Genomic DNA, 24,417 nt, shown 5'->3' on the forward strand with positions numbered 1-24,417 from the left:
GTCACAACTGGGAAATGTTCTTGTAACTCTCCCATCCGAGAAAGAAAACTAACTCAGTATCTACTCTTAACTAGTCAGCCATTCAGCTAAGCAGAATGCTAAGAGAGTCGATTTGACTGTGGTGTCTTTTGTTAAAGACCAGGAAACTTCCTATAAGATGCTAAGATTCGCCCCAACCCCAAAATTTTAAGTTGTCTATTTTCCAAGTGCTATAGCCTTGGATGAAGGATTATTAAAATTCTTTGCCTCGCATGGTTTTCTTCTCCAATTTTAATCCACCAGTCTCAGAATTGACTTCAAATTGTAGATGAAGTTAATAATCTAAAAATAAAACTAAACCCTTTCTGTGTTCTCATCTTCAATTTATTTAATTAACTTGTAATATACCACTCAGTGTCATAACAAGGAAAGATGCCACAAAAAGTTAGTGTCAAGCTAACCTTCAAATTTGCAGAGAGGAGACACACACCGTGCTGTGGCTTAGATAAGAGATGCCTATGAAATTTCAGCATTAAATGCAATTTATATGCAATATTTTTGTAAAATTATTTTAAAATGCTGTTGCAATTGATTTTTTGTTATTGTCTATGGCCTAAAAATACTGAAAATTGTTACACATAGTTCATCACTTTTCGGGTTAAAAATATACTCAAATAGAGCCTCAATTTCTTTACTATATGGCTAAAGATTTCTCTCTTGACAATATTTCCAATATTGTACCTAGATTTTTCCCCGTATTTATTAAACATATTCACTGGAGTGTCTCACACTCACAACACAAACCTTATACTTTCCTTTCTAGCCAAATTCTCCCCAACTATTTCTTCTTTGATCAGTTGCTGACGCAAAAGGATAATGCTGACCTGTGAGCTTGCTGAGTGCCCTGACAGTGGTAACAGGAAAGATGTATTGAGTGTATGTTCTTGACCCACCTTTGCTTGCCTATGTCCCAGATTAGACAATCTAAGCTGCCTTGCTTCAAGCTTCTACATCTTGTGGGACAGAGAAGAACATAGAGACTGTGGAAACTGACTTAGAAAAATTGATCAAAAGGAGAGGAGTTATAATGGCTCTTCTCTTTCCTTTAATGTGACCAGTTATTTTGACTCAATCATGGTCTGGTCTAGAAATAAATCCAATATTGGAGATTCCAATTATGAAGAGAGCTAATAATCTTTATTACCCAGCTTACCTAGCTCTTACCAATATTACCTGAAAAGTCACAGGTTTTTTTCCTGTTCATTCTCAAAGATACCTCCCCCAGAGTGGGAGGCCAGATCTTGGATCTGATTGTTGCTAATTTGCATACCTGGGACATCCCCACAGACAACCTTAATCCTGTTGCTTTTAACTTTTGACTTTGTATTTCAAGCAGATAGGTTACCTACATACAGGCTCACCTTCAGCAAAGATCAGTCATGGCAGTTATTTATGAAGAGATGCATTGAGTGCATATTGTGGCTTTGGTCTGAATGGGAAAAAAGGTGTGCTATGAGGGCCGGCAGCCAAACACAGGCCTCTGATGATTCTATGACTCCTATCAACCTAAGACAGAGGCATGTGCCAAGCAGCCATATTTGTTCATGATAAACACTAAAAGGCCACGTTTGTGCAAATAAACACAAACAAGCAGTATCTGGCCTCCAGGATGGGAAAGAGAGAGGATAACAGATTCAGTCCTAAGCCAGGCACAGCCACCAGCCACCATAATTCCCAGGCAGGACCATGAAACATAAGTAAATCTGATGCCCCAGTCCAGCTAAAATTTAATAAATAAAAAGGGAGGAACTGTGCCCTTCCCCCCAACCTTGAGTGGGCTGATTCAGACCTTGTTTTTGCCACAGCCTAGCGCACCTAAGGTGGAGTCTTTCAAACTAGGTAAAGTCTATTGTCTGCTACCTGCTGAGCAGCCTGAGCTTGTTGTCCTGATAAGAACCTGAAAAAGCTACAAGATCCTGACAAAGCAATGAAATCCTGGCCTAATGGGGAATGGGTCTCCCCCCCCCCCCCGCCCGCCCCCCCCCCCCCCCCGCTTTAAGTTCAGACTCAAAAGTAAATATTGAGCCTTGATCAGAGAAATCTGTCTTGGCTCATTATTTCTCTCGCCGCCTTTCCCATCCATCTCCAGCTTTCCTTTCAGTAACCCAGGAACCAGTGGCCACTGGCAGCTACAATCAGTTATGGCTAATGTTCTCCTACTGAATAGTTATTAAATTTTTCCATAGGGTATCTTTCCTTGGAAACTTACTTAGTTCCTACTCTTGCTCTCGTTACACTGAAATAATAGGCTCTTATATTTTCATGTGAACACACTGGAAAAAAAGTATCCATGATGCTATGCTCAATTTTGTGTCTACTTAAATATGTAAAGCTTAGGCATTCTTCTCATGATGGAAACGGTTCAGTGAGATGCATAAGCTTTGTTCTGCCATCTTTTTCTACAGTTCTAGGTAGGTAATGCAATCACTTTTAAAACACACATCTATCTATTTATTAATTTGTGTATGTGTGTGTGTGTATCTATGTCTGTAAAGGATAAGAATTATAATTGACTAGATGGATTCCCCACCAACTGGAATGGGAATTTGAACCAGAGTTAAAATTAAAGCTTAGGGTATGGCCAGCAAGATGGTCCACTGGGCAAATGTGTTTGACACCAAGCCTGAAAACCTGGCTTTGACCCCCAAGGACACACATAGTAAAAGAAAAGAACAGAGTCCTACAAGTAATCCTACAAGTGGTCCTATAGTCCCTATGTGATCAGTCACATATAAAACACACACACACACACACTATTGCATGTTTCATTTACCTCTATGAAACATTATCTTGTATTCGTACCCATTTTTCAGCTATGCATCCTTGTCTGAAGAATATAGTTCTTTGAATTTGGGAGTCATACATTTTGAGTGGTATAGCTTCAGTACCAAAATTAGTGTTGGGAGGACATTTATTCATTGATCACTGATTCTCAGACTGATGACTATTCTCCATAGAAAATAAGGAATGTTGAACAAGGTTGAAATGAGGAATAGTGAGGAGCTTGAGAGCTGTCTCAGTTGGCAACGTGTCTGCTGTGTAAGCATGTGAGCCTGTGTTGAGATCAATAGCGCCCAGGCACAAAGCTGGGAATGGTGGCAAGTTTTTGTAATACTAGCCCTGGGAGGTAGAGGACGGAGGTCTTAGAAGCTTCCTGACAGGCTAATCTTGCCAAATAGATGAGCTCCAAGGTGAGAAAGTTAAATCCCTCATATAATTAAGTTCATGACTAGACACTTAACTTTAAAGTCAGCCTCACCCTGTGCAATTACACATGAACTAACATACTGTGGTATTTTAACAAGCTTCTCTAAGAGGTAAAACGGTAGTCAGGCACTCTCCCTTCAAAGTTTTCCATCAAAGCCTGTCCTTTAGGTATAGTATATTTACAGCATATTGAGGATTTCATCTTTGGTCATGTTCTGTGACACATAAATTGTGATTCTGGAAGAATTTTACAAAACTTGATGGACTGAGTTCTCATGAAAACCATCTTTTGGCCCTGGCACAGCAATTGTACTCATGAACTTAGAGAGGCTGTGATGACCTGCACAAGATAAGTACAAGGTTGGCCCTGTCATCATTTCATAATTCACAAGGGATGGAAAGGATGATAACGCCACACATCTGAGTAACTACTGACAGTTATGGTTGCTGGGAAAGAGGGTATCGTTTTGATCAGTGTTCATGGCTAAGCTGCTTTTGATCTAGTAAGTAGTCTCCTAACAAACTCATGAAAGCAGCCATAGTTAAACTCAGTCACAGACATAGACACACACAGACAGATACACACACACACACATGTACACACACAAACACACACACATACACAGAGATATTCACAGATATACACATAGACACACACACATAATTAAATAAGCTATTTAAAAGCAACATTAAAAAGATTTTTAGTGCTCCAAAAAGGTCAGTGAATTTACAATCAGTGTTCTTTAGAAAAGCACATTATGGTTCATGGATGAATTCTTTTGTATGGGTCTCATTTACTTCCTGAGAACAACAGATCAAAGTGATTGTCTCAGTTATCCTTTGATGTGGTATGAGGGGGAAGAAGTGTATGTCTAGATTGGCTATTCTAAGATTAGAAGCTGGGCTGGTATCAGGCCAACAGAAGCATAGACCTGAGATAAATTTTTATGAAAGTAATGATTTATAAATGCCTCCCTTCTGTGTTTATGTGCCCATGGGTTGACCTTTGCAGATAATATTTTTAGGAGTCTTTTATTTATAACAAGTGGTACCCACTGCCATCTATACTTGTTGCAAATATACTTTTCTTTTCTGAAATTTTTTCTTTTGCTTTCTGACACTGTTTGCTAATTTAAATGACTTTTTCAGCTTTCCTTTTGGTGTTTTGTTTCATCCTTACAGTAAAATATGCAAAATACTTAAAATTAATGTTATTATGGGATGTAAGTTAAAGGATGTATCTTGTTTTAGTCTTCATATTGTTAATTTAAATAACTCATCTACCACATAGTAAACTCTTGTTTGTGTTTCCTATACTATTTATTCTCACACATTAAAGATCTGGCTTTATAACAATACTACAACATTATGATATTTTAGTTATTATAGTCATAACATAGTGATCAATTTCATGAAACTGCACATTTGCAAGTTCCTAAAACAAACTTTTCACATTTTACTATGATTAAACTGCATTCTTCCACTTATTTAATTGGTGTGAAATACTTAAATTTATTAGCCACTTATCATTTTCTTTAAAATAGCTTTCAGACATACTGTAAAGTGTCAGTTTTACTTTGAATTCACTTTCCGAGCATTTAAACATAAAAATTACAGTGCAAACATTTCCTGGTTTCTGAATACCACAGTTCTACAGTGACTCTGCAAAGGGAAGCACTTCTCTAAATGTAGCTTAGACACTACAGAACTGTGAGGTATTTAGGTCATTTTAAAGAATTGTGTGCCAATAATCCTGAAGTAAGACCAATGAAATTTAAAAGGAAAGCAAAGGACAGAGAGGGTCCAAGCATCGGATGTAAGATGGAACAGCTTCAGAGCAGATAGAAGACTCGGTGACTTACCTTTAAAGTGTGTATGAAAACGCTGCTCTTTAGTGACAGTGTAATTTAACTTGAGCCAATAATGTTAATTTTACATACATGTTATAGATGAAAAAGATAGAGCCAAAGCAATATTTATGAAAATTGATCTGGTTGTATTATTGAAGGACTATGAAGAAGCAGAGTTGTTCCATATTTTTTTTAACTTGCAATCTAGTCTTTCTTATTCCATTTAATTAATTAGTTAATTAATTAATTCCCCAGTATTTATTAAAGCATTGTCATGGATCTCAAGGGCCAGAAGCTATCCTTGCAAACTGGTTTCATTCTCTTTTCCAGTTCTCAAGACAGAGTCAGGACTGACCTGACTCATTTCTTTTCTGTTCTTCCATGCAAGCCCACATAGACTGCTTGCTGTAAATGTCCCCTGGAGACTACCTAAACATCCTCATCTCCACCATTTTCCAATGAACACGAGAGACTGCAGCAGAGGCAAGGATGCTTACTAAACATCTGAACCCCAGTGTGCATGACAACTCATGTTCCCTGCTGTGTTTGTGTTGGAGGTATTCACTCTGGAACTAGGATTTGGATGTTCCTGCTTACATGTGTTGCTTTTATCCTTTCCTTTCCCTTTTAAATGTCACTGCTTTAATTTCAGTATTATGGGCACATAGTACTTTAAACTAACCTAAACACCTCACAGTTCTGGACTGTCTAACCTGTTCTAAAGAAGTGCTTCACACCGCAGAGACACACTGTAGAACGGTGGTTTTCAGAAACCAGGAAACGTCTCCACTAGATTTGTTATCACAGGGCCTCTCAGTTACGAATGGAAATGCTAAGGGTTGCTGAAGAGTGTTGAGGTTATCTAGCTGTTATAGATTTGATCATGACAACATGTCTTCAGTAAATATGCCATGAAAATTACAGAATATAAACATGTAGGAGAGATTACAGAGCTACGTATAAGAGGGTGATCTTTTTCTCTAGGTGGCACAGTATATAGGCAACAGAAACAAGAGCTTGCACTGAGAAATTAGCTGAGGGATGTGTCTATGGACGAATACATTTCCATTCGCTTTATAGATGGATGCATTCAGCATCAACAGGAGTTTTTAGGATATGTATGGGCTGAGTGAATGTTTACCTCCTGATTTGCATAATGACATCCCATCCCCCAACTCTTTTGCTTGGTATCCTGTTGAGGTGAAGGATGATGAAGGTAGAGCCATCATTGCTGTCTTTAGTATCTATATGAAAAGAGAGGGAGCTGTTTTTCTTCCCTTCCTTTCACCAAGTGAGGATGCAGGAATACACTCATATACCAAGGAGGAAGCAGGCACTCACTGGATTCCTAGTCTTCCAGAACCACGATCTTAACCTTCCCAGACTTCAGAATTGTGGAAAGAGGATATGTTCAATATTATCAAATCATGACAGTTTGTTATAGCAGCCTTAGCTGGCTTGGACAAAGCCAAAAAAAATTATAACAGAAATTAGAAGTAGCAGGACTCAAACCAATCCTTCCCACATATGGAAAGAACACAAATTGACAAAGATCTTAAAGTCCAGCTACAATGATCCAAGAAATGAAAATTTAAGGGATCCTTCTAGATTGCAAATTAAAACTTAGACCATAGCAAATGTTCACACTTCATCTGACACTAAAAGTGTTTCTATTGCCATTATCAGAGAAAAAGTAGAGTATGGATTTTGGTGGATTTCCCCCTAAAATTATTGTCCATAATGCACCAAAATAATTCTCACTAAAATAAGTATATGATGAAATGGCTATAGAAATTTATTTTGCTTAATAGTTCTTTAGTATATGCATATGTTAAAACATCTAAGAACTCATAAAATATAAAGGTTTTGAAAGAAAAAAGATTTGAACATGCTATAATGGTGCAACAAGAATTTTTGGACGTCATGGTAGGTGGTAATTGTGCTATAAAGAAAGTCACAGTTCTTTGGCATGCCTCTCTTGAGGTATAGGATATATTTCTTGCCTATGTGCATTTTCTGGTGCTGTAACAAAATATATGAGGCCGAGTGAGTTGAAAGGATTTTTCATTACCTCACTCTCCTGGAGGTTCAAGAGAACCATATATCAGCTATCTGATCCATCAGAGTGCTCTGGTGGAGACCTTGTGATAGAAAGTATGGCAATGGCAGGAGAATTTGAGTTCATGGTCAGTGGGATGGATAAAAGGGATTCAGAAGAAATTCTATTGTCCACTCTATGGGCCGTTATCTGGGGAGCTCTTCCCACCGTGAGCTGGATGGACTAATGCTAAAAAAGCATTGATCTGCTTATGAGAGAAGCAGCCCCATGAATTCCCAATAACTCCCCCTCTTAGAAGATCCTATCCCCTCAGTGCCAAACTTTCTATCCATGAGACTTCAGGGAACAAATCACAAGCAGAATGCAACGTGTCTCCTCCCTATATACATTGAACCTGACTCTTACTTTTTTTTTCTCGTCTCCTATTAGACATGTCTCTCACCCCAGGAGTTAAAGACACGTATTTGTGTCATAGAAGCCATCTGTAACCTTATGTTTTTCCACCCGCCCACTCTGTTCCCAGAAATAATGACTCTGAAACTTCTAATGTAGGAATAAATGCTTAAGTCACTATCTTTGGCTGTATCCACTGAGTAGCTCATATCTTTAATTACCTGATCATTTTATTCAAAGTCATGCCACATGGCTAGTTCTCAGTTTCATATGACTGCCTTTTTCAGTGTCTGGGTCCCGAATCTCCTCTGCCTGCCAATTTTCCCAGAATTTCTTTTTCTCTATCAAATGCCCCACAGGCTAATCTTGCCTCAGCTCACTGGCCAATCAGTATTTTATTGACAGCTGATGATTCCATTCAGTACAAGAGATTATCTCTACATGTCTGTATTTTATGTATTTGGAACCTGAGTCTTTGAATTCTATTTCCAGTTACCTTACTATTGAGGGTACCACATAAAGTTCCATAGAAATTTCCAAAAGCCCCATGTAAAGCAAGGTACAGGAAGAAAGTTATTGTGGGCCTTATTAATTTGCCCTCAAGAAGGTCACCACATGAGCTCAATCAATACTATACAGAGCAGAATCATGAGATTCGTGGAAATGTTTCTTTCTGCAACTGAGTTTTGACATAATTGACTCCTCAATGAGTGGTAAATAAAGTCATGTTTGAAGAGATCCAATCCTAGATTCCAGAGCTGATCTATCTCTGGGAATGGCTTGCTGATCTCTGGGAATGGCTTGCTGATCATTTTATCATGGAAAAACAGCACTTTCTTTTTCTCCCTTCAGGAGGTAAGTTGGCTTCCACACTGAGATTTTCTGGCCATCAGATAAATTTTGCCAATACTTGTCTCCTCAGCTAATCAGCCTTTGGAACTTTGGAGTACAACAGTGGAAATCGTTTGGCTCTCAGACAACTGCTATACCCTCCGCACAGGCAATTTGTTTCATAGTTGCTGTGTTTTGGCTCTGTCACTACCTTTTTGTGCATTTGGCTCCTCTCTTCAGACATCAGGTACAGATGCAAGACAGAAGGGTATTAACTGCAACTTCTTCTTCTTCTTCTTTTTTTAAAATCACATCAACAGAGTTGTATTTCTTACAGGGCTGGAGAGATGGCTTAACAGATAAAGGCAGGAGTTCAACACACACCCCGAAACCACATAAAAATGGAAGAAGAGAAGAACCTGTTTCCACAAAGTTGTCCTTTGTTCTCCATAGACTTTTGAAACATGTGTCCACACACATAAATAAAGTATAATTTTAAATAGATCATAACATATGCAGCATTCTGCTACATACCTACCAGCTGTCAATCTTTCTGAAACACAACTGAAGTGTTTAGAGCCACTTGGGTGCCTGGCTTTCCTCACAATTACAAGATGAGTAGATAAAAGAGCTAATCCTTAAGAGTTAATCTGAAATTTAAAAATAGAAGAAACCTTACCCCTCATTTAATTTTAAACATAAAATCTTCAATTTGTTCATAGGATATTATATATATATGAAAATTCAGTCTAAAAAGTTATAGGGAATAATTTACATCAAAGAGACTCTGAGGACTTTCGTGCCTTCTCTGCTGTTGAGAGCTTGAAAGATACTTGCTGAGCTGACCATCTGTGTCTTCTTACCAACCCTCCCCCCACCCATCAACACTCTAATGATCACAAGCCTAGAAGGTTTTAACCCTCCTTTAACCTTTATCAGGTCACAGAAGATACAGAAAGGCCTGTGTACCTGAAGACACCATGAAAACCATTCATTTCCTCACATTTTATTCAAGGAACTGAGATAATCTCTTCTTTTCATTTTTTTCTCCCAAATCCACTCATGTTTTTCCTAGCATCTGTCACACTAAGCCAGCCTGGCTTTCTCAAGCTTTCTAACTCTGAAGATCTAAATGGGATTCAACACATTGGTACTATCTATGATAATTAAAGAAGAATGTAGCTTGTCGATGGTACCCATACCTGTTCTTTCAGTCAATTTGGAGTGACTTATTTTTCTTTAATCCCAAAGTAGACAAGACTATTTGGGACTTTAACTCAAAAGGAAAGCTATATAAACAAGATGTCCCTTTGTCTGGCCATATATAATTTTCAAGCACACTGCAGGAGGGATATGTTGCCTGTTGAGACACTCCGCAATTTCTCTTCCCAACCTTCCTCACTCATACTAAAAGCTTGCTCATCAGTGTTCACTTGAGGCTGTTGACATCAGTGTCACTGTGGCATTGGGGTTATCACCAAAGCATCTGAAGTTACACCTCATGCCACAATCTCCAGGATGTATGTAAGCATTCCTGTTCAGGACCATCCTTCACCCTTACATCATTGGTGAATGTTCCTAGTTTGTTTTGAAAAACCATAGTCAACTACAATCTGTAGTCTTCCTAGGTGATTTCCTTGCCTCCCATCTATAACTGAAACCAGCATCTCTTCAGAGGATGGTGCCTGTCTGACAGCAGCCCTTTTAAGAGGTAGCTGTCATGTTTTTCTCCTTCTTGCCCCTCAGCCAAAAGGAGGGTAATTGCCCCTACGCTTAATATCAACCCTTCTAGATCCTTCTTATTTTTTCTGTCATTGAGATATAATCACATGCAGTGCCTTCTGTTTGCAATGTTCACATACTTTCATATATTAAATGTTGAGGAAATGCAGGATGAAACATGTATTTCATAATATTACCTCATAATTTTATGGCTAAGAATCTAAGCAGTTCCTACATTTACAGCTAGTATTGTATTAGAAAGCTTGTACAAATTACTGCAAGTTTGGATTATATAATAATAATGTGCTTTTCAAAGAGGGAGTGAATTCAGAAAGATGGTCTCCTTTAGCATTCTGAGAAAATTATTTGAAGGCTTTTCATTTTCTCAAAGGAGTTGATATGAGACACGAGGAATAAAAAAAAACTGTTATTCAGTTTTACTATAGTTTTACAATGGGAAACCAACATTTAGGTGTCAGTTATGTAACTCAAACCTTGCTTATGCATAATGCACAGTGAATCACACTTACAGTGAGTTATTTGGGGTACAAAAACAAAACGCTGGTGAATATGTGGAGAGAAATGTACTGAACCCAGTATGAATGTTCTTTTATTATCTCAGACAATTTAATTACTCTGCATTGATATTTGGGAAGTTTTTCTTTTGATCACTCATATTTTTTTATATTCTGAATGTAAACTGCAGAATATATTCATTTAAGAATACTAAAGATATGCATTTCTTCTTGTCAGTTTTTTCCTGAAATATGCTTCATCCCTCCTTCTAGTTGGTGTCATTTCTAAATCTATGGGATTCATAAGCTCACTTTGCATCTGTCCTTCTTTCTTTTATTACATACTGCTGTGATCCTAACCTCACACTTCCTGTGGTGCTCTGCACATAGGAAACACCCTGAGTGCTGAAGAAAAGGAATGTGTTCTTTCTCACAGTTCCTAATTTCTAGAATCTTGCTTTTCTGAAACAGTTCAGTAATATATGTCACTTTATCATACACTGAAATAATCTATCTATGAGAATGCATCCACATCTCTCTATTAACTAAGTTATATGAGTAAACAATGCAATGGAATATAAATGTATATACTACATCCAGACATGTCTTTCCTTAAATCAAAATGTTATGGCGAGAGTTCATGCTGAATTCATGTGCCCCCTCATTGTCTAGAAATTTCCCACCAGTCAGGTCCTCCAAAAGTCAGATGCACTCTTTCTAACTTACCACCTGAGCTTTTAATATTCAAACCAGGTAATACAGATGGTTCTGAAGAACTGCCAAACCAGCAACACAAGAGAGTTATCCTGATGCCATCCCTGATTCTAGCACTCAGAAAGAGTAGCCACCACCAAAGTTCTCTCTACCACAACCATTAGCAGTTATCTCACCTCTATGATGAGAATTTTAATGCTAGATTCTCATTATGCAAAGACCCATGTACTAAAGACCTCAGTCCCCAGTTTGGAATTCTGAGAAGTAGTGGAAACCTTAAGAGAAATGCTTAATGAAAAGCCAGGCATGGTGGTGCATGCCTTTAATCCCAGCACTCGGGAGGCAGAGGCAGGCAGATTTCTGAGTTCGAGGCCAGCCTGGTCTACAGAGTGAGTTCCAGGACAGCCAGGGCTATAGGAGGTAAGATGATACATTAGCGGTCTCTAATTCACTGTAAAGAAAGTTGAGTGAAGAATACAGATGTTCATGGGACAAGCTTGTCAATAGGACCTACAGGAATGGGTATCTGGATTTCTCTTTGATAGAAATCTTAGCATTCAGAAGTAACAAAGGGCAGAGGGATGACAGCTTATGTCTTCACTCATCCGAGCTGATGGCTTCTCATTTACATCATTCTGGAAATCTCTAGATCATTGTTCCCTCATTCATACAAACAAGGTTGTTGAAAATTTTTTTTTTCCTGTTGGTGCCACCATATATTGTCTTAGGAGCAGAGTAACATAAAGTATTTATTTTCCTAAAATAAATAATATCATTCATTCATTCATTCATTCATAATGTATAAAACAGATCAAAATAATGCGGAAAGAAAAAATACGATGTAAAAGATTAATTTTGTATTCAAGTCTCTTCAAATTATTCCTACTGACCTTTAAAACTTCCTGCCGTTTTTGATATATTTCCCTTGAAAAAAAAATATCTCCTTAAATACATGCTAGGGATTTTTGAGTGAACCTAGAAAAGCAAGGTTCCCCTAACAATGGGCAGTGCCCATGGCTTCCCCACATGGCAGCCCATGAACTGCAAGGATATGTACCTGTCCTGTTACTGGAGCTTCCGTGGGAGACCTGGAACCTTTGACCTGGTAGATTAAATATTAAGTTCCACCACTCCTCTAAATATATTGCCGAATACTTCAGACAGGCATGAGAAAATAAGCAGCTGGGTTTCAAAATCATATGCATTTGGTCAAATTATTTCTACTCTAAACGTCTGCAGAAATTGTCACGCATAAGCTGTTCTAAATATTCTATATCAATATCCCTCAATATTTTTTAAAAAATATATGAAATCTTCATCAGATATGTATGAAATAAAGCTTCATGGACCAATGAAATTTGTATTTTTGTACTCAGAGCTGGAAACAATTATGTCCTTTAATAATAAAGCAATTAAAATTATCCTGTATACCTTGTAAATGCTTGGTAAGGATGGCCTTCCCTCTGGACCACAAAGGAATTTTAAAATGTCACATATTATTTCAAGAGCTCTTTGCAGTCATAAGTGGATGCATAAAAATAGACCAATGGTCTCTCAATGTGAACACTAAAGAGCAAAGTTCTGTTCCTGAAGACTGAGAAAGCGTGCAACCGCACAGTTAACTGCATCCAGTATTAGCACATGCATGCAGGGTACCTGGGCTCAATTCTCAATAACTTTGTGCCTTTGTTTAGCCCTTGAACCAGATCATGAATCACATTCTCCAACTCGAGTCACCAGAACAAGGTTGCATTGATGTTCTTCACCCTGTAGAGAATTTAATTAGAAGCGAAATGCACCTCATTCCCGGCCATTACTCATCCATTATCTAACCACTGTACTAAGTCAGGGATGGAAAAAAATCACTCCAGTGTGGAACAACAGTGATTGAATAATCGCCTTAGCAAATCCCAAACCAATACATTTATATCCTAGAGCCCATGATGGAGGAGAAGTGTGACTACACTGTCCAAGCATCCAAAAGATCACTCCTCTTTACCCTTCAGCTTCCTTTTACAAGGACAAGGTTAATGTATGACTAATCGGCAGGCCTTTTTGCTACTGTGACTTCATAAAATGCCTTTGAATGCCTTCATTAGTCTTAACAGTGGGAAAGGAAAGTGAAATCCTCTTTCCACGCACCTTAGAGTTGTAGCATTCTAACCGCGCAGAGTTCAAACAAATGCTAGTAATGGGTATAGACTCTTCACGCTGAGCCATTAATCTCCAGCAGATGCCAATTAAAACCCAAGGAAGCCATCTTTTCCTGAGCATTAGAGAAAAGCTTAATACTTTGAGGGAACATGACTCCCCATCCTGTGCCCCAGACTCAAATACTTCTTTGGGAAAATGTACCCTAAAAAACAGTTTGCCTATCTGCCCAGCCAATTCTTGTTTGTTGGTCTGTTGTTGTTACTGTTGTTGTTGTTTGTTATTTGTTTGTCTGTTCCTGCTTGTTTGTTTGTTCAGATCTGTGAAGAGGAATGGCCAGCTAACTATAGGTTAAACAAAACCAGATTTCACTCAGCTAATCTTAATGAGATGTGCTGTACTTTGAGTTTTTAGTTAAAAGCTCATTGGCAAGGTACTGGGTGTGTGCTAGGCATGGTTGATAACTCTCCTGACCTTGGCTCTTTTCTCACCATGTTCTTGCTCAAGAACATCTCAGTCACTGCTTGGGAGTCGTATTCTATGCCCGAACCTGACTGTCAGGACTCTGCTCCCTAGAGTGTCCCCTATTATCTGCATGAGTTTGATGTTGACCAATGAAGAGAGAGGAAGAACCCGAGTTTACACTCAGCTTCAAAACCTAGAAAATACTTTCTAGCTTGCCATGCAGACAAGCAGCAATCCTGTATCCTACCGAAACACCAGGAAGCTTCTGTAAGAGGATAGTGTGACTCACATACCTGTGTATAAATGAATCTGGTAAGAGAATAGTGTGACTCACATACCTGTGTATAAATGAACCTGGTAAAGATCTGATCATGGGAGGAAAAAAAAAAAAACCAGACGGTTTGAATTGCAATATTTTATAGATTTATAATACAAATCAGTTGCCAGTTAACAGTATTAAACAAAATAAGAAGAAAGCGTGTATTTTAAACTTTCTAATCTTAATTATTTCTTCTGTTAAGAAAAGAACAATTAGCTTTTATGAAATTGATGTTAAATCATTTATTGGAAGATAGCCTTGTTCAAAAATTTCTATTGAGAGATAATTTGCTCTTAGAAAATCGATGTTTTTGGCAAATGATGAGAGAAAAAATATCTGTCACTTTCCATGAGATTTACAGTCGAGTCATCTAAAAGCTGTGCTCAAAAAACTGCATCAGCCTGCTTCTGTTGCTGCTGCTGCTGTCATCATTTTTGGGTTTGGTTTTTATGAGAGGAAAAACTTAAAGGAAATTGGAGGAAAAGAGAGGAAGGGACAGAAGTCAAGAGGGAAGTAAGTGGCAGAAGAAAGGAAAACAGGAAGAATGTCTGAAGTTTTACTAGGTAACTATTGAAGTAAAGTTCCTAGAAAGCCACCAGAGGGCAGTGGTTAGCAGAAATGCTAGGGAAATTAAGACTACAGAACAAAGGAAAGCTGCAGAATGGGCAAGAGAGGGGAAAAAAATGACCAGTTTGGCTCAAGACTGAGGATTTTGTTGGCAGAAATCAGCACAGAGATGAGCCTAACTTTCCATTTCAAACGCATTTTACTGCAGTATCATCTTTGTCATTGGTCCAGAATAATGTTGCAGCCAGCTATGCCAGGAAAGGCACTGTTGTGAGTGGTGTGTATGTGTGTATGTGTGTATGTGTGTGTGTGTAGGGGTGTATGTGTGTGTGTGTGTGTCTAGGGGTGTATGTGTGTGTGTGTGTGTAGGTGTGGCTGTGTGTAGGGGTGGTATGTGCAGGGGTGTGTGTGTGCAATAATTGTAGGGGTGCATCTGTGCTTGTGTGTGTGTATGTGTAGGGGTGTATGTGTATGTAGGGGTGTGCATGTGAGGGTGTGTGTATGTGTGTGTGTGTGTGTGTATGTGTGTGGTGTGTAAGGATATGTGAGTATATGTGTTAAAACTAAAGAAAACTTTGGATTCCATGATTGCATAACAAACATTGTGGTAATGCCAATGTATCAGTTGCACTAATTTAACTGAAGGGAATTTTAAAAATACACATGCGTGTGGAAGCCATTCCTAGACATCTTGAGGACTCACTGAAATTTTCACAGGACGCATATTAGGGTTCTGAATCTACCTGCATCTTAAGTAGTAGAAGGATTCGACTATCAGAGAGGAGTTTACACTAGTCACAAGTTTACACACACACCGCAAACATCACAAAAATCTAGCAAGTTCACATCAACAGATAAAACAGGTCAACTGGTACACCATCTGCTCAAGTAAGAAAAGAGTAAACTAAACAGACCCCAAAAGCAAAGAAAACACCGCCCCATGCACGTGCTGACCTTGCTGGTCCTCAAAGGAGGGTTAGCTATATAGCATACTCAGAGTCTGCTGACACCAGAAGCAAGGACAGGGACAACTACCCCTGTAATCTCTAAGATTCCCAATAAGACTATCCCTAAGTGATGCTCCATACTCTGTCTTTAATTGTCATATTACATGTTGTGTGCTCTATGAATGACTGAGTGAGATAGAATTTTATAGGCATGTCTACTAGAAAGCACCCTTGGCACCAATAGGTGTGAAAAGGTGGTATGTACAGTCACAGTACTTTTATGAAAGGTTGAATATGGTGGAGGCCACTGCCCACCAGCCACTTATCCTGTTTGAACTGAAATTAACTGAACTTTATACTTTAATTTGCTTTACCAGTTATTTACCAGGCCACCCCACCCCAAAAGACTCTGGCACTTCTCTGAGGGTGAAATAATCTTGGGAGAGACTGGATAAGTAAAGGTTCTCTCGAAGGATGTTCCCTGTCCAATTACATTAGTGCAGAGGAAGTCCATGGTTAGACAGGAAAAAGGGAGGTGAGGTAAGAGTTGCAGAGACAGGGAGCATCTCAGAGGGGAGAAAGAAGATGGCTGCAGACCTGTACCCTTGTGGCATTTACCAACCACATGTAGCTATGATTTCACAAGGTTAGAAATACTGGGATAAAGCGTTTAACATTATCTATTGGCTCTGAAATGATTGTATTGGCATCTTTTAAATTGTGATTTTATTGATACATAAATCTGATTGGTTAACTAAAAGCTTAAAGAATTTTAATTCTACTGGGTAATTAAGTCTTGAGATAGTTGACCGTGGAGTGCGTGGGGATCTTGGTAGTGAGAGAAACTGGGGTGAGGGTGGGGGCCACTGTAGAGATGGACCTGCGGGAGCCCTGTGGTCTGGCTTGGTGGTGGGAGTGTTGGTGGGCCGGCAGGAACGCGGGAGTGTAGTCTGGCCCTGCAGAGAGTTGACCTGTTCAGTTTTTAATATTTCCTGCAACAAGGTTCTCTGTCACCAGCCATTCCGACAAGTGGGGAGGTGAGCTTTCCCTCAAAAGTCTGGATGGTAGAGCTGCATGTCGATCACAAAGTGGGGTGATGCCCTGCTTCATATCATAGCTTCTCTGTCTCCAGCTCTGAGGAAGACTGTGTCTGTCATTATTATCTACTTGAAGAACTCATCAATAATCCCTATGTGGACTGTGGAAAAGAATTCACTACTGACTTTCTGGGTCCTGCATCCTGCTCCTTCCTGTTTCTCTGTTGAGATTTTGGGGGCAGTGAGGGATATCCCTCTGGAACACCCCCTCATATAAAACATTCTCTCACTTAATTCCTGGAAGCAGTTGATCTGTTCCAGTCATCTGACCTATTTTCTCCTTTTTCTTTACATTCGACCTAGTTAAGGCTCATAATGCCCAAACACTCAATGTACCATCATTTTTCATACTCCCAGTTTCTCTTCTATTTATCCTTCCATTTTCTGAACCATAATTAATCCATCAATGTATCTTGAAATTTTCTGCAGTGCCAATTACATGAATGCTTCCTATACCAGCTTAAAATCCCAAGCCTCAGACATATTAAAAGAATAAAGATTGTTTGTTTGATTGGTTGGGTTTTTTGTTTTGTTTTGTTTTTTTTCATTAGATATTTTCTTTATTTACATTTCAAATTTAAATGTAATTTCCCTCATGAAAACCCTCTATCCCTTCCTTCCCTCTCCCTACTCACCAACCCACCCATTCCTGCTTCCTGGCCCTGGCATTCACCTATACTGGGGCATAGAACCATCAAAGGACCAAGGCCTTCTCCTCCCATTGATGACAGAATATGCCATCCTCTACTACATATACAACTAGAGCCATGAGTTCCACCATGTGTTTTCTTTGGTTGACGATTTAATCTCAGGGAGCTCTGGAGGTACTGGTTAGTTCATATTGTTGTTCCTCCTATGGGGCCACAAACCACTTCAGCTCCTTGGGTCCTTCTCTAGCTTCTTCATTGGGGACCCTGTGCTCTGTCCAATGGAGGGCTGTGAGCATCCAAATCCATGTATTTGCCAGGCACTGGCAGAGCCTCTCAGGAGACAGCTATGTCAGGCTCCTGTCAGCAATCCACAATAGTGTCTGGTTTTGGTGGTTGTTTATGGGATGAATCCCCAGGTGGGACAGTCAATAGATTGTCATTCCTTCAGTCTCTGCTTCACACTTTGTCTCTGCAACTCCTTCCATGGGTACTTTGTACCCACTTCTATGAAGGACCAAAGTATCCACACTTTGGTCTTCCTTCTTGAGTTTCATGTGTTTTGCAAATTGTATCTTGGATATTCTAAGTTTTGAGGCTAATATCCACTTATCAGTGAGTGTATACCATGTGTGTTCTTTTGTGATTGGGTTACCTCACTCAGGATGATATGCTCCAGATCCATCCATTTGTCTAAGAATTTCATAAATTCATAGTTTTTAATATTTTCATAGTATTCATTATGTAAATGTACCGCATTTTCTGTATCCATTCCTCTGTTGAGGGACATTTGGGTTCTTTCCAGCTTTTGGATAATATGAATAAGGCTGCATTGAACATATTGGAGCATGTGTCCTTATTACATATTGGAGCATCTTCTGGGAATATGCCCAGGAGTTGTATTGCTGGATCTTCAGGTAGTACTATGTCCAGTTTTCTGAGGAACCACCAAACTGATTTCCAGAGTGATTGTACCAGCTTGCAATCCCACCAGCAATGGAGGAGTGTTCCTCTTCCTTCACATCCTGAACAGCATCTACTGTCACCTGAGATTTTGATCTTAGCCATTCTGACTGGTATGAGGTGGAATCTCAGGATTGTTTTGATTTGCATTTCCCTGATGACTAAAGATGTTGAACATTTTTTTAGGTGTTTTCAGCCATTAGGTATTCCTCAGTTGAGAATTCCCTGTTTAGCTCTGTAGCCTATTTTTAATAGGGTTATTTGGTTTTCTGGAGACCAACTTCTTGAGTTCTTTGCACATATTAAATATTAGTCCTCTGTCGGATTTAGGACTGGTAAAGATCTTTTCCCAATCCGTTTGTTGCCTTTTTGTGTTATTTACAGTGTCCTTTGTCTTACAGAAGCTTTGCAATTTTATTTAATCCCATTTGTTAATACTTGATCTTATGGTACAAGCCATTGGTGTTCTGTTCAGGAATTTTTACCCTGTGCCCATATCTTCGAGGCTATTCCCTGCTTTCTCCTCTATAAGTTGCAGTGTGTCTGGTTTTATTTGGAGGTCCTTGATCCACATAAACGTGAGCTTTGTACAAGGAGGCAAGAATGGATCAATTTGCATTCTTCTACATGCTAACTGCCAGTTAAGCCAGCACCATTTGTTGAAAGGACTCTTTTTTCCACTGGATGGTTTTAGCTTTCTTGTCAAAGATCAAGTGACCATAGGTATGTGGGTTCATTTCTGTGTCTTCAATTCTATTCCTTTTATCTACCTTGTCTGTCACTATACCAGTACCATGCAGTTTTTATCACAATTGCTCTGTAGTACAGCTTGAGGTCAGGCATGGTCATTCCAACAGAAGTTCTTTTATTGTTGAGAATAGTTTTTGGTATCCTAGGATTTTGTTATTCCAGATGAATTTGCAAATTGCCCCTTCTAACTCTGTGAAGAATTGAGTTAGAATTTTGATGGGGATTGCTTTGAATCTGTAGATTGCTTTTGGCAAGATAGCCATTTTTACTATATTAATCCTGCCAATCCATGATCACAGGAGAATTTTCCATCTTCCAAGATCTTCTTTGATTTCTTTCTTCAGAGACTTGAAGTTCTTGTCATACAGATCTTTCATTTGCTTAGTTAAAGTCACAACAAGGTATTTTATATTATTTGTGACTATTGTTAAGGGTGTTGTTTCCCCATTTTTTTTCTCAGCCTGTTTATCCTTTGTGTAGAGAAAGGGCACTGGTTTGTTTGAGTTAATTTTATATCCAGCTACTTCACTGAAGTTATTTATCAGGTTTAGGAGTTCTCTGATGGAATTTTGGGGGTCACTTATGTATATTATCATAACATCTGCAAATAGTGTTATTTTGACTTCATCCTTTCCAATTTGCATCCCTTTGATCTCCTTTTGTTGTGTAATTGCTCTGTTCAAATACTATATTGAATATGAAGGGAGAAAGTGGGCAGCAGTGCCTAGTCCCTAACTTTAGTGGGATTGCTTCAAGTTTCTCTCCATTTAGTTTGATGTTGGCTACTGGTTTGCTGTATATTGCATCTATTATGTTTAGGTATGGGCCTTGAATTCCTGATTTTTCCAACACTTTTATCATGAACAGGTGTTGGATTTTATCACATGCTTTCTCAGCATCTAATGAGATGACCATGTGTTTTTTTTTCCTTTGAGTTTATTTATATAGTGGATTACATTGATGGCATCCCTGTGATGAAGCCTACTTGATCATGATGGATGATCATTTTGATGTGTTCTTGGATTGGGTTTACTTGAATTTTATTGAGCATTTTTGCATCAATATACATAAGGGAAATTGGTCTGAAATTCTCTTTCTTGTTGGGTCTTAGGTATCAGAGTAATTGTGGCTTCATAGAATGAATTGTATAGAGTACCTTCTGTTTCTATTGTGTGGAATAGTTTTAAGAGTATTGGTATTAGATCTTCTTTGAAGGTCTGATAGAACTCTGCACTAAACCCATCTGGTACTGGGCTTTTTGTGGGGGGGGGGGGTGGGAGACTATTAACAACTGTTTCTATTTCTTTAGGGGATATGGGACTATTCAGATAGTTAATCTGATCCTGATTTAACTTTGGTACCTGGTATCTGTCTAGAAAATTGTCCATTTCATCCAGGTTTTCCAGTTTTGTTGAGTATAGTTTTTTTGTAATAGAATGTGATGATATTTTGGATTTTCTCAGATTCTGTTGTTATGTCTCCCTTTTCATTTATGATTTTGTTAATTAGGATACTGTTCCTGTGCCCTCTCATTAGTCTGGCTAAGGGTTTATCTATTTTGTGGATTTTCTCAAAGAACCAGCTTTTGGTTTAGTTGATTTTTTGTATAGTTCTTTTTGTCTCCACTTGGTTGATTTCAGCCCTGAGTTTGATTATTTCATGCCATCTACTCCTCTTGGGTGAATTTGCTTCCTTTCATTCTAGAGTTTTTAGGTGTGATATCAAGCTGCTAGTGTATTCTCTCTCTAGTTTCTTTTTGGAGGCACTCAGAGCTATGAGTTTTCCTCTTAGGACTGCTTTCATTGTGTCCCACAAGTTTGGGTATGTTGTAGCTTCATTTTCATTAAACACTAAAAAGTCTTTAATCTCTTTATTTCTTCCTTGACCAAGTTATCATTGTGTAGAGTGTTGTTCAGCTTCCATGTGTATGTGGGCTTTCTATTATTTATGTTGTTATTGAAGATCAGCCTTAGTCCATGGTGATCTAATAGGATGCATGGGATTATTTCAATATTTTTGTATCTGTGGAGGCCTGTTTTGTGACCAATTATATGGTCAGTTTTGGAGAAGGTATCATGAGGTGCTGAGAAGAAGGTATATCCTTTTGTTTTAAGATAAAATGTTCTATATAGCAGTTAAATCCATTTGTTTCATAACTTCTGTTAGTTTCAATTGCTCTCTCCTTTGTTTCTGTTTCCATGATTATCCATTGATGAGAGTGGGGTCTTGAAGTCTCCCACTATTATTGTGTGTAGTGCAATGTGTGTTTTGAGCTTTACTAAAGTTCCTTTAATGAATGTAGATGCTATTGCATTTGGAGCATAAATGTTAAGAATTGAGAATTCATCTTGGAAGATTTTACCTTTGATGAGTATGAAGTGTCCCTCCTTGTCTTTTTTGAGAACTTTAGGTTGAAAGTTGATTTTTCTCAATATTAGAATGGCTCCCCATCTTTTTTCTTGGGATCATTTTCTTGGAAAATCGTTTTCCAGCCTTTCACTCTGAGGTAGTGTCTGTCTTTGTCCCTAAGGTGGATTTCCTGTATGAGGCAAAAATGCTGGGTCCTGTTTATGTAACCAGTCTGTTAGTCTATGTCTTTTTATTGGGTAATTGAGTCCATTGATATTAAGGAAAAGTAATTGTTGCTTCCTGTTGTAATTGTTGCTTCCTGTTATTTTTGTTGCTAGAGTTGAGATTCTGTTCATGTTTCTATCTTCTTTTAGCTTTATTGAAAGATCACTTTCTTGCCTTTTCTAGGGTATTCTTTTCCTCCTTGTGTTGAAGTTTTCCCTTTATTATCCTTTAAAGGACTGGATTTGTGGAAAGATATTGTGTAACTTTGTTTTTGCATGGAATATCTTGGTTTCTCCATCTATGGAAATTGAGAGTTTTGCTGGGTATAGTAGCCTGTACTGGCATTTGTGTTCTCTTATGGACTGTATGAATGACATCTGTCCAGTATCTTCTGGCTTTCATAGTTTTTGGTGAGAAATCTGGTGTAATCCTAATAGGACTGTCTTTATATGTTTACTTGACCCTTTTTCCTTACTACTCTTAATATTCTTTCTTTGTTTAGTGCATTTGGTGTTTTGATTATTATGTGACAGAAGGAATTTCTTTTTTAGTTCAAACTATTTGCTGTTCTGTAGGCTTCTTGTATATTCATGGTCATTTCTTTCTTTAGGTTAGGGAAGGTTTCTTCTAAATTTTATTGAAGATATTTACTGGCCCTTTAAGTGAAAATATTCATTCTCATCTACACCTTTTAGGAATAGGTTTGGTCTTCTCATTGTATCCTGGATTTCCTGGATGTTTTGAGTTAGGATCTTTTTGCATTTTACAGTTTCTTTAACTGCTGTGTCAATGTTTTCTATGGAATCTTCTGCATCTGAGATTCTCTCTTCTATTTCTTCTATTCTGTTGGTGATGCTTGCATCTATGGCTTCTGATTTCTTTCCTTGGTTTTCTCTCTCCAGAGTTGTCTCCCTTTGTGATTTATTTATTGTTTCTATTTCCAAATTTAGATCCTGGATGGTTTTGTTCAATTCCTTCACATGTGTGGTTGAATTTTCCTGTAATTCTTTAAGGGAATTTTGTGTTTCCTCTTTAAGGGCGTCTACCCATTTAGCTATGTTCTCCTATATTTCTTTAAGGGAGTTGCTAATGTCTTTTGTAAAATCCTCTGCCAGCATCATGAGATATGATTTTAAATCTGAATCTTGCTTTTCTGGTGCACTGGGGTATCCTGGACTCACTATGGTGAGAGTACTGGGTCCTGATGATGCCAAATAGTCTTGGTTTCTGTTGGTAAGATTCTTACATTTACCTCTTGCCATTTGGTAATCTCTGGTATTAGATGTTCTTCCTGTCTCTGGCTGGAGCTTTTTCCTCCTGTGAGTCTGTAAGCCTCTGTCAACACTCCTGGGAGACCAGCTCTCTCCTGTCAAGACCAGTGCACAGAGGACTGAGAATCAGCTCCACCTACTGGGTGCAGATGTAGGAGCCTGTCCTAGATGCTTTGCTGCTTCTGAGGCCCGTGTGCTTCTGAGTGGACCCTCCTCAGAGAGTCACTGGAGAGAAAGAAAAAAAAACTTTGCCTGTGCATTTTCAGGGATGGCAGCAGATTTTCCTCTATCTTCACCTAAGTGAAGGTGATAGTCCATTTCTTTCAGTTTCTTAGAAAAGACCACTGTGTTTTGCAGGGGGAATAAATAGGCAGAGAACAGAGAAGATTCCTAGATGCACTTCTGAGGTGGCAGTAATTAGATTTTCAGGACAATGCAAAGGCAAAGAAGAAGAGTATATCCAAACTGTATCCCCAGTTCTTGACCATGAATGCATGGCAATGCTTACAGTTAATGATCGAAAAGTCTCTAAAACCAGTACACATCTGCCTTAGTCAGGGTTTCTATTCCTGCACAAAACATCATGACCAAGAAGCAAGTTTGGAAGAAAAGGATTTATTCAGCTCACACTTCCACACTGCTGTTCACCACCACAAGAAGTCAGGACAGGAACTCACACAGGGTAGGCAACCTGAAGGCACCTGCTGATGCAGAGGCCATGGAGGAATGCTGCTTCCCTAGGCTTGCTCAGCTTGTTTTCTTCTAGAACATAGGAATCCATGCCCAAGGATAGCACCACCCACAACGGGTTGTATCCTCCCCCATTGACCTGTAATTGAGAAAATGCCTTAGAGCTGCATCTCATGAGGCATTTTCTCAAGGAAGACTCTTTTCTCTGTGGTAGCTCCAGCTTGTGTCAAGTTGACACACAAAACCAGTCGGTACAACATCGAACCTGGGCCTTTGACAGGATTGGTAAAAATTAGAAACATATGTAACACACATCTAGGCATAATTGTGGCCCAAATTCACAAGCCCTGATGCACCAAAAACCTTCCTGTTCTCTTCAGTCTTTAGTTTGAGGTTCTCAGTTGAATGTGATATGATAATAGTTCAATGACATTAAACTGGCAACCCTTAAAGAGGTCATAAATTACATACGGATTCATAAATAAAATGCTACATAATTAGAATAGTAAGTAAAGAAGTTGAACATAGTAAATAGAAAATTTTCATTTAAGAAAATTAAGAATGTATATTTTTCACAGAAAGTTGAGCGATAATTCAAATACTACTACAAAATCCACAACTTTTAACTTTAAACTATTAATTTTTT

The sequence above is a fragment of the Mus caroli genome, unplaced genomic scaffold, assembly GCF_978045245.1.
Source record: "Mus caroli unplaced genomic scaffold, Mus_caroli_1 scaffold_17, whole genome shotgun sequence".
NCBI classification, from domain to species: domain Eukaryota; kingdom Metazoa; phylum Chordata; class Mammalia; order Rodentia; family Muridae; genus Mus; species Mus caroli.